General features: G+C 36.8%; 1 long non-coding RNA gene across 1 annotated transcript; it reads left to right on the top strand.

Annotated features, from left to right (window-relative positions):
• The first annotated feature begins 338 nt into the window (after nt 1-338).
• On the top strand, nt 339-4,357 carry LOC104856674. Its single transcript, XR_778690.1, has 3 exons — nt 339-414; nt 2,409-2,501; nt 4,339-4,357. It is a non-coding gene; the product is annotated as an uncharacterized LOC104856674 (long non-coding RNA).
• Nucleotides 4,358-10,875: the final 6,518 nt, after the last annotated feature.

Here is a 10,875-nt window from a genome sequence, read left to right as displayed (position 1 = left end):
TTTTTGTAAACAGTGACATTTCATTTAGGGTGAGTCCTTTGCACTTTTAGAATTTATTTATTTTTTTTTCAGTACCAGAGATCAAACTCAGGACCTTGCACTTGCCAGGCAGGCGTAGCACTGGTGGGCTATATCCCTGGCTCTTGCAATTTTTTAGTATAGGAAAATTACTTTCAAATTAGACAGATTTGTTGTACTAGCCTTCATGACTTGCTTTGTCTGCATCCCAGTGCTTTATTTATGCTTTCATTATAAGAAGTGTGCTTCACTCCAGAGTCATTTGGAATCTGTGCTGTTTACACTCTGCTTCCCTGGGGGCAGGTTTATGAGTAGCTGGCTCGCTCGAGCAAGGTGGCACTGCCATGTTCCTGGATGCCAACTTTCTGTGACATGGACTGGAGGCAAGACCAGAAGGTCAGTAGTTTAAAATTTCTGAAATTGGCACTTTTATTAAAAACAAATTGTGTCCTTGGTAAGACAGTCTATGTATAATATTAAATTTGTTATTATTGTTACTATTATAGTGGGTGAGGTGTGTTGTTTACTTTCCTACCTTTGAGAAATCTTTGCAACAAGCTTCATGGTGCAGCGCTTTTGTCATCAATGGAAATAGACTAGGATTTTAAGATTGTTTTATTTAGAATACATGAGACCTGTCCAAAGACCTGAGAAAAATCTGGCCAAATACTATCCAAAATGTTTATATCAGTTCTCTCACTTGCAAAGAGTGTTGTCCATGGTTTAGCAAAAGGATCCTACTTTCAAGTAAAAGAAACTCAAACAATGGCTAGGATTTTGCCAGTAGGAAAATCACAACAGCCAACAGTTTCCAGAAGCCTCTGCATGAGTATTACTCACTGGCTCTGAGAATCCTCAGAGCAAGTTAAGTGTGCCTCGGGGTCACTACTGAGCTTCATTCACAGCTGGGGATCCCTTCAGTGACATCAGCTTGGTGGCACCATCAGTTATTATTTGCTATTTATGGATATTTGGTCATCCATGGGTCACTTTCTAGTTTATTTCCATCTATACCCTTGTTGGATGAAATCTCTAAATAGACTTTATCTTCCTTGTTTCAAATAAATTGAAAACTGTGTTTCAGAGATACTTACTGAATCAGCTTGGATGAATCATGTCTTTACTCTTCCACAAGCATTATTGAGAATTTATGAGTACGTGTGTCTACTGAAAGTGAAGATAGCTTTATTTTTAATATCTGCTGTAACAATAAACATATCAATAAGTAGATTTTTGAACTCTCTATCATCTATCTATCTATCTATCTATCTATCTATCTATCCTGTTGGAGGGGGGAGAGAGAGATAGAGACAGAGATAGAGAGGGGAGAGGGAGGGAGAGAAAGAGACAGAGAGGAGATTGGCTCATGTGATTGTGGAGTGGGAGGCCAGCAAGTTAATTTAGGAAAGATTTTTGTGATGGAAGTCAGGTCTAAAGCCAGTCTGCAGGCAAAAGTTCCTCTGTCTGATGATGATCACCCATAATATGAAGAAGAAGTTGCTTTATTCAAAGTCTACTGATTTAAATAAAAATACAGTGACAGAAGCATTTCAAATAGTATTTGAGCAACTCTCTGGATACTGTGATCTATCCAGATTGATACATAAAATTAGCCATCCTATACCCCAACTTTCTCTTGGAAAACTCCCTTCCCTGGTCCATATGCTCCATGTTCTTGGAGCTGAAGTGTCTTCCTAGCTTCAGCAGTGGAAATGTGACACAGGCCTGGATTATTATAACATTGATTTCCTTGACCAAAGAGTTGTTTCAAGGATTGAAATAGGACCAAACCCAAGCCAGTGAGAGTCTGTTATGGGGATTTTGCTGGAAGAACAATGACTGAGGCTTTGTTTTATTCTTAGAATTCAGGTGCAAAAGGCCTGAGAATCTGAGCTGAGGAGGCCATCTTGGCCGCACATAGAGAAATCTTGCTTGGAAATTAAACCAATATGGGGAAGAAAACAGGGATGAGAGATGGAGAATAAGACTATTTGTGGGAGCCAGTCATGACCCACTGACATTTGACATTTGAAAGATAACTTCTTTCTTTATAATCAAGGCTTTGACACAATGTGGTCAGGATGTTTCTAATTAGCATTTGTTAACATTTGTTCCTTTTTAACGACTGCATGTGTTAAACTTGTTTTTGACTCTGCATGAGAGAAACTTGAAGAGATAGCCAAAGATCTGACATTATCTGTAGGAGTCAGGTGTTTCCTGTTAAAGATCTGACGTTATCTGTAGGAGTCAGGTGCTTCCTGTTGATGTGCCTTTAAAAGGAGCTGTTTCTGTGAAATAAATCAGACTTCTCTTGGTCTCCACTCAGGCGTGAGTGTTCTTTCCTTTCTCAATCCTCACTCCCCAACTCAGGCATGTTTGTGTTGTGACAGCTGGACCACCACAAGTGGCACCTGAACAGCGACCTGAGTATCGAGGGATCCAGTGAAGGACACCGCAGAGAAGAACAAGGCCTCAATGAAAAGGTAAGGAGCAGTGAATTTTCTTGTAAATATTAAATATGGGAGCCAGCAATAGTTGCATGCTTTTTGTACATATGCTTAAAGATTTATTGTGTGTCGGTGGTGCTAGAGTAGGGCACCAGCAATTGTGTAATTTTTTAGAATTTGTAGAAATAGTTTGTCCTTGGTTTCCTTTTCTTTGCTTCTGTGTCTTTCTTTTCCTGTTAATGTCTGAATTGGTAATTTGTGATCCGGATCATTTTGGAGGCAGGGAAGCAGGTCCAGGCAGACGTGCTAGTGCACTCCCTGCTGCAGGGGCCGGAGAGGTCCTTTGCCCCTCTGGTAGGAACTCTGTCTCTCTGTTTATGGGGAGGGAGGTTGATTTTTTTTCCCCTTTTCAAGACCCTCTGGTCAAAAGAGAGAGAGTTCTTCTGGTTTCAGAAGAAGAGATTAAGGGGATTCCCCAACAGTCTCTGGCTCTTCTTTGGTGTGGTTTTCGTAAGCCTTTGTCTTACATTCTGTTTGGCCTCTTTTGCTCCCGTGTTTGTCTGTTTGCTTATATTGAATTTTCTGATAAAATGGGAGGGAGCTCATCTACCCCCCCACTTTGATTTTAAACCATTTCCAGGAGGTCCGTCAGACTGCAGCTGACCTGGGATTCCCCATAATTAAAGAAATTTCAAAACAACCCAGCCTAGGAGTTGATCAAACTGCTCTGTGACAGTCAACTGCTAGTAAAAACTATTTAGTTTTGGTAACACTTCTTGTGCATTATAAATTCTTAAACTGTGATTATAGGGTTAACTTGCTCTTTTCTAAATATTCAAGGTTAATAGTGTTCTATTGGCAGCCAGTCAAATTTGAAGATGTAACAATCTGAAAACAGAAAAAGGACACTTTAAAGTGAAGTTTGTTATAAAAGGATAATAGTAAATGAGGCAGAAAAATATTAGGAAAGCTATAAGTAAGAGTTATACTTTTTGACATGAAAGGTTTTTGTATGTTCATCTTGTTAAAAACAGGTAAAGAAAGATATACAAGACCAGAAGGCCTACATATGTAGAGAAGGTGTGTGGAAATGATTTATTTATGTTTGCTTGTTGGTTTCAAGTTATAAAAGGTTTACATTTATAGTCAAGAAGAGTTTTCATTCCTTTAACCCTAATTCTACAAGAGATCTGTTAATTTTGACCTGCAAAAATTTTGACTAGTCATAACAAAAAGATTTTATAATTCAATTGGCCAAAACCATCTGAGTGCACTCTAGTTTAAACTGTTTTATATGTTTGTCTGTCTAAGTGTTCAAAAGTGTTTGTCTGATTGTTTTTGATCAAAATGACATCAAATACAAATTGTTGATTTATACAACCTGGCTTTATAGGATCAAATAAAAAAATTAAAAGATAATTGAATATAAACCTTTAAGTTTGGATACACTCCTGTTGGTAAATAAAGAAGCAGCTGCTCAGAAAATTTATTCTGATCTTTGTTCACTAATGGGAGCCGCCCAAATAATTTTCATAGCCTTATAAAAGATATGCCTTGTTAAATATGTTGTTAAAATGTTTACATTTGTTATAATCAAAAGGCTGAATTCTAAACATGTTATTGTAACATGTTTATGATGGTTATCTTCAAAATATAATATTTTCTGTAAAAAGGAAGATCCTGTTGATACAAAGCTACATTACAGGACATAAGATTTCATATAATTATAACAGTTATTATCGCTACCTTTCTGGTATACAAAATGTATTTATATTGTTTGACCATGCAGGTTTTCCAGCATATTTTTTATGATGATAACCCTTTGGTCCAGGTATTCTCCCCTCTCTTCTGCTCCACCTACTTATGGTTACAGGTACATTTATAGACCCACCACTAACCCTGAACAGCTTGATTCTGGGTTTCCACTGAGGAGACTGGATTGGGACCCTGACACTGAAGCAGCAGAGAAAACTCCAGGATGTGTCTCGGTGCAAAAGTGGAAATTTCATTCCAAAAAGCAAAAAGTTTCCCTTCTTTATCCAGAACAAGGATTTAATGGGACTGGTGAACCTCCACAGTCCTTAATACTATGATTTTATGGAAAAGATGTTATGTTATTATACCTCAGGAAAGGTTATTTAATGACACATCTCAAAAGTTTTTGGACTGATCACTTGGAAATTCCACAAATTTATGCTTATCTGAAGGACTTTGGTGGACAGATTCAGGTTTTTCTCAAACCAACATTTGGAAACTTGCTGCTGCATTGGGAGAAATATGTTTATGGTCAGATGTCAAAGTTACTAGCCTTAGTTTCAATGTTTTTGGCATGGGGCCTCTAATATGTGAAATACCATAAATACTGTGTTGATCTCAAGTCAAAGAACAAAAGAAGAGAATGTCTTGTGTTAATGCTCCTTATATGTTATTAGTAAAAAGTACAGAGATTGTAAATGAAACTGATAATGAATATGATAACAGCTGTTTTAATTGTATATTGATTAATTGTATATTTTCAGAAATGATGACTTCCTTTCATTCTGTGATAGTTTTGAGACAACCTCCCTTGGTAAGGATGCCTGTAACAACCTAATGAGTCCTGGTGTGAAGATCAAGGTTTACAAATATTGATAGAGGTAGAGAAAGCTATATGTCAGGCCTTCACAACCCATGGTATAACCCCTGCAGAGGATGGTAGTCAAAGATGGGTAAGAGAATTGTGGAGAAATATCCAACCTAAGACAGAGCATGAGTATTAAACTTCTCATGGCTTGATGATGGGTAAGGGATTTCTCTGGACATTTCTCACCTAAGACAGGCACAGCCTTTCTGCTGAGCTGGGAAAGTTCCTGCTCTAAATATAATAAAAAAGGGGGAAATGTGGGAGCCAGTCATGACCCACTGGCATTTGGCATTTGAAAGATAACTTCTTTCTTTATAATCAAGGCATTGACACAATGTGGTCAGGATGTTCCTAATTAGCATTTGTTAACATTTGTTCCTTTTTAAGGACTCTATGTGTTAAACTTGTTTTTGACTGCATGAGAGAAACTTGAAGAGATAGCCAAAGATCTGATGTTATCTGTAGGAGTCAGGTGCTTCCTGTTGATGTGCCTTTAAAAGGAGATATTTCTGTGAAGTAAATCAGACTTCTCTTGGTCTCCACTCAGGTGTGAGTGTTCTTTCCTTTCTCAATCCTCACTCCCCAACTCAGGCATGTTTGTGTTGTGACGGCTGGACCGCCACAACTATTCTTTGCAGACTTCGGATGAAAGCATTATTTTCACCTATCTTGATCCATGACTTTTTAAGCTACGTAAGTGAATGTTTTCTTGCTCTGCTTAAATTAGTTTGAGTTTCCATCACTCACAACTGAAAATAATTTTGATTAATGCACAATACACTGGGCACTCTTGTAGGTTGTTCCCAGAGGCAGCAACTTTTAACAACTTCTTTTGATATTTTTTTTCTCCACATATCTGAACAATAAGCCTTTACTATCCTTTTTGATTGATTTTAGTTAATAGCTACTGACTTCCTGTCATGATGATTGAGGACCCCTCCTCCCACTCCATTTTACAACCCCTTTCCCGTTCCTTAGAATTATGACAATGTTTGGTTAAGCCAGGAGTTAGAATTTATGTTATGATGAGTTTTTAAGCCTGGTTTATAGTTGAACTAAGTGCTGTACCAGGATTTTCTGTGGTACACTTTTAATCTCATAATTACTAATTGTGCTGGTTTTACATTTTTAAAATTTCAAAGTATCATTATGTATCTTTTGTAAATGCATCAACATGTCTGTCAACCATTTAGAAAAGGATGTTGTTAGCATTCAAAATCCCATTGCACTCTCTCTTTTGTCCTTACCCCACTGCTCCCATAGCCACTTATTTATTCGCCTTCTGTGGCCTAGACAAGCTGACAACCAGGCTTGGTACACAGACTGTCCAGAAATTTCCTTTGCCTGCTGACTTGCGTAGGAAAACAACTTGAGTCTCTACATAAATGTAGAAATGGCATCCTCTGTTTTATGGATTCCATGCCTTCTTTCGATCTCCTCAACATATCTTCTCCTCTCTTTGCTGCTCCAGAGTGACTTCCTTAGCAAACACTCATGAGAAGTAACTTTTATCCTTGCAAAGTTACACATGTTATTGTCCTTTTATACAAGCATGTCCAGTTTGTTTGATAGAAATATAGATTAAAAATAAATTTTTGGCAGAATTTGAAAAGCATTGCTTTGATTTCTCTTGTATCTAGTACTGCTTTGGAGGAAAATCAGAAGGCAATTATGACTGCTCTTTATATCTGCTATTCCTTGAGTCCATGATAATGTGATTTGTAGGTTTTAAGAACATTTATTGTGATGGGTATTGGGTGGGCCTTTTGAAACTTGAGACTTGTGTTCTTAGTTTTGCAGACCTTTTGTTAACATTATTTCTATTATAATTTCTACTCACCTAATTATGTGTTTTTAGAACTCAAATCGTCAGATATGGATCCCTCTTTGTCAATTTTCTAATTTTCTATGTTCTCTCCTGTTTTTTAACTCTTTACTTTTTGGTTTTCCTTTTGGGTGGATTTCCTTGGCTGCATTTTCCATTCCTTTAATTAAGTATGACTATTCTATTCCATTTTCATTTTCTAAATTCCAGGGGCTCCCTTTGTTGTTTGATTTAAGGAAAATTCATCCTATGCTTTTTAAAGCTGATGCATCATGTAAGCTCTGTGATAATTTTAATTGCAATTTTTGTTGTTGTTGTTGTGTTTAGGCTTGAATGTTATCTCATTGTCTGCATTTCATCCAAGATCCTTTTTTGTGAGGTGGAGCTATTGGAATAAAAGTCATTTTCCTCATTGAAGTGTCTTTGCAGGCACTTATTATCCCACATTGTGTGTTCATATATACAGCGAGGTACTGGAATGAAAGCTGGTTGGAATGTGTGTGTGTCTGTGCATCTGTGTGTTGGTGAGGATTTTGATCATGGACTTTATTACAGAGCTGACCATGTGGCCACTTCATCAAGAGATTATCAACCTCATGCCAGTTGTTTCTCAGGGATGGTTTAATTTCTCAAGAGAAGATTTCCCTAGTCTCTTGCCTTATGGGTGGTGAAGGTGAGGAAGCTGGTGGTGTCTTCAACAAGCTGTATTGCTGTCACATTCTGTGAGTCTAAAATGCTGCATCAGGGTCTGATTTTTGCAAGGAACTTGATACTGATTTCCAATCAGCACACTCTCATGCACAAAGAGAAGCTGTGGCTGAAATACATATTGTGTGAAGCTGTGGTGAAATACATATTCACTTATGTTTCAAATTCAAATAAAACATATATCTTTTGAGGAATGCATGTATCTTAGCTGACTTTTCTGACTCACCACCCAGCTGTTAATCTGAATTATGAGAAATCTTCTTTTGACCTCTTAATTTCTCTTGATTTCCCTTGATGAAGTAATGGCAATGATTATTCCTACCTTTCTTATCACTTTTTTGTTAGTCTATGGAGCAGCATCTGGTTCTTACATCAGGTGCTCCATAAATCTTTTTTGAATGAATGAATGACATTTTGAAACTTCACAAATACTTTACATCGTAATTTTATTAAGCTCTTTTTATAAATTAGGAAACTGAAGCTTATAAATGTCAAGGGATTTATTACAACATATAAAATGACTGAAAACAATAAGAGGAAATTAGATACAGATTGGACATCAGACAATAGAATAGAATTTTTGTTACTTCGTGAGTTTGCTTATAATATTATGGGAGAATATCTGTACTCTTAGGAGAGCCACGCTGAAACCAACATGGGGATGCCTCAAACAACTAGGATTAGAAGTCCCATTTTACCCAGCTCTGCTGGGTGTCTTCCCAAATGAATTAAAAGAATCATACCACAGTGATATATGTGCACTTATGTTTATAGTGGCACAGTTTGTAATAGCTAAAACTTGGAAACAGCCCAGTTGCCCATCAACTGGAGACTGGATAAAGAAGATGTGTTTTTTAAAATTTTTATAAAATGGAGTACTACTACTCAGCCATAAAGAATGAGAAACTAGAGATATTCATAGCTAAGTGGATGCACATTGAGGCCGTACTCTTAAGTGAAATTAATAGGACACATGTGTGAATACCGAATAGTCTCTCTAGTATGAAAAACTAAAAGTGCAAATAAGGATCAAAATGTATGATTGCTATTGTGTTATAGGAAGAAAAGGTCTAAAGGAGTAGGGGAAGTGGGAAGGGTAGGGGAAAGTTAAGAAGAAAAAGGAAGGGCTGGGGATTTAGCTCAGTGGTTCTGCCACCTGCCTTGAAAGCACAAGGACCAAATTTGATCCCCATCAAAAAAAAAAAAAGTCTTTGTAAATAGGGAAGGGTGGTGGGGATGAAGGGAGGGCAGGGGAATGGGGAAAACTAAGAACAAAGATATGTCAGATAAAGGTACAATGGTGAATCCCAATGGTGAATGTAACTGAATTGCATACCTAAAATGTACCAATAAACTTAATGAATTAAAAAATGTTTTGCCTGTGCATATATGTGTTTGTACACAGAAAGAAGATCAGTAAAAGTAAACAAAATTAATAACTACTGAATCAAGGAAGAGGGTGTGAGAGCTCATTGTATTACTCTTTAAAATTTTTCAATGTAAAGTCAGAAAAACTCAGACAAAAGCCTGGACCAAACTTTTACATAGAGAAAAGAAACCTATATGGGGGAAAAAGTCTGAAAATCTTATTGAAGGGGGCATGATTTAAGGGACTGGGGATCTTTTCTTTGGAAAAGAAAAGAATCCAGGGTAACAATAACATCAGTAATACTCAAAGGACCAACTACTTAAAAGGCAATAAGTCTTATCCTGTATAGCTATGGTGCAATATAAAATAGTTATGTAAGACTTTAAGGAAGAAGTAACTAGACTTTTCTAAAAATGTAATGTATAACCTTGTCCAAAAAGAAATAACTAACCATGTATGCAAAAAGGGACAAACTAGATGAGTTCCATGGCCTTTTATAATTTTAAAGTTTTGTGATTCTGCATAAAATAGAAACAAACCTTAAGATAGATGTGAAAACATTAAATCTTTGGATACAAAATATAAACCAGAAGGACTTTGAGTCCCTTTTCTTAGGGAAATGTAGTTGAGTGGGCATCCACTCAAGCTCTGTTCTCATCTCCCCAGACATTGATGATTTCCCACATAAGCAAGGGGCTGGGCAGTGTGTCCACTCAAAAATTAACTTCTGCTAGAGGCAAGAGAGGTCAGTGTGAGAACTAAAAGGCAGAAAAGTGTTTCTTTGTTATTCTCCAACAAATCATCAATACGAGATGAAATCCATCTAAGAACAAAAGAACTACTGGGTGATAAATTTGATGAAACCCAACATTTCCCCAGTTCATTGTCCATATATCCTTCCTTTGGGTGGCCAATGGGGTTCGTAAAATTACATGCAAAATTTTTATAAAATATAACAAAAGACCTTTACCAAATCATTGGACACGGAGTATGTACTGAGAGACCATGGTATGTGCCGGCATGAAGATAAGTGTAATGGAAAATTACAAAAGGCTTTAAAAATATAGTCCCAGTACTGAAGTCATTTAAAATGAGAAAACAAGTATAAATATAGATCATGTATCACTAACCCAAAGTGTTTCGGATCAGAAGTGTTTCCAATTTTGGAGATTTTTGAATTTTGGAATATTCTCATAGATTTTACCAATTGATTATTTACAATACAAAAATCTGAAATTAGGCTGTACTGCTGGCATTCAAAATATCTCATATTTCAGAATATTTTAGATTTTGGAGCATTTCAGTTTTCAAAGTTTTGGGTAAAGTTTACCGTGATTATTTGAAAAATTAATTTTTCTTGAAGCTTTTTACCAGAGGGAAGATTAACTTCCTTCCTTCCTTTCTTATTTTCTGTCATTCTTTTTTGTTCTTTTTAATAGTAAGTTCAAGTGTCCAGTTAACCACATGTGGGAGCAAGATGCATGTGCTGGACAGGCAGATAAAACTAGAAGTAAATAGAGAGAGCACCAGAACTCAACTTCCCATGAGATGATGACTTCTTTCTCCCAGCAGCAGGGTCTGCAACTTTTTATGATACTGCTTTCCCATGGTTGGCAACTAGAAGCTCAACTTACTTGGTTTACATGCAAGCTGCAACTTTTTATGATCTATAGCTTTTTATGATACTGCTTTCCCATGGTTGGCAACTAGAAGCTCAACTTACTTGGTTTACATGCAGTTTGATTGTTCCACTTATAAGATCACTGTCTTGTTCATCTTAGGGTGCTCCAAGGATCATAAGTGTGTTAATGATTTATTCATATGCTTGGCTGTTCAGTACCCCAAGAGATAGCTCTTTATAAGAAAAAGCTGAAGCTGTAAGTTT

The sequence above is a fragment of the Fukomys damarensis genome, unplaced genomic scaffold (assembly GCF_012274545.1).
Source record: "Fukomys damarensis isolate Sample0158 unplaced genomic scaffold, DMR_v1.0_HiC HiC_scaffold_16, whole genome shotgun sequence".
NCBI lineage: Eukaryota > Metazoa > Chordata > Mammalia > Rodentia > Bathyergidae > Fukomys > Fukomys damarensis.
Note: the sequence above shows the minus strand (reverse complement) of the source record. Positions and strands in the feature narration are given on the sequence as shown.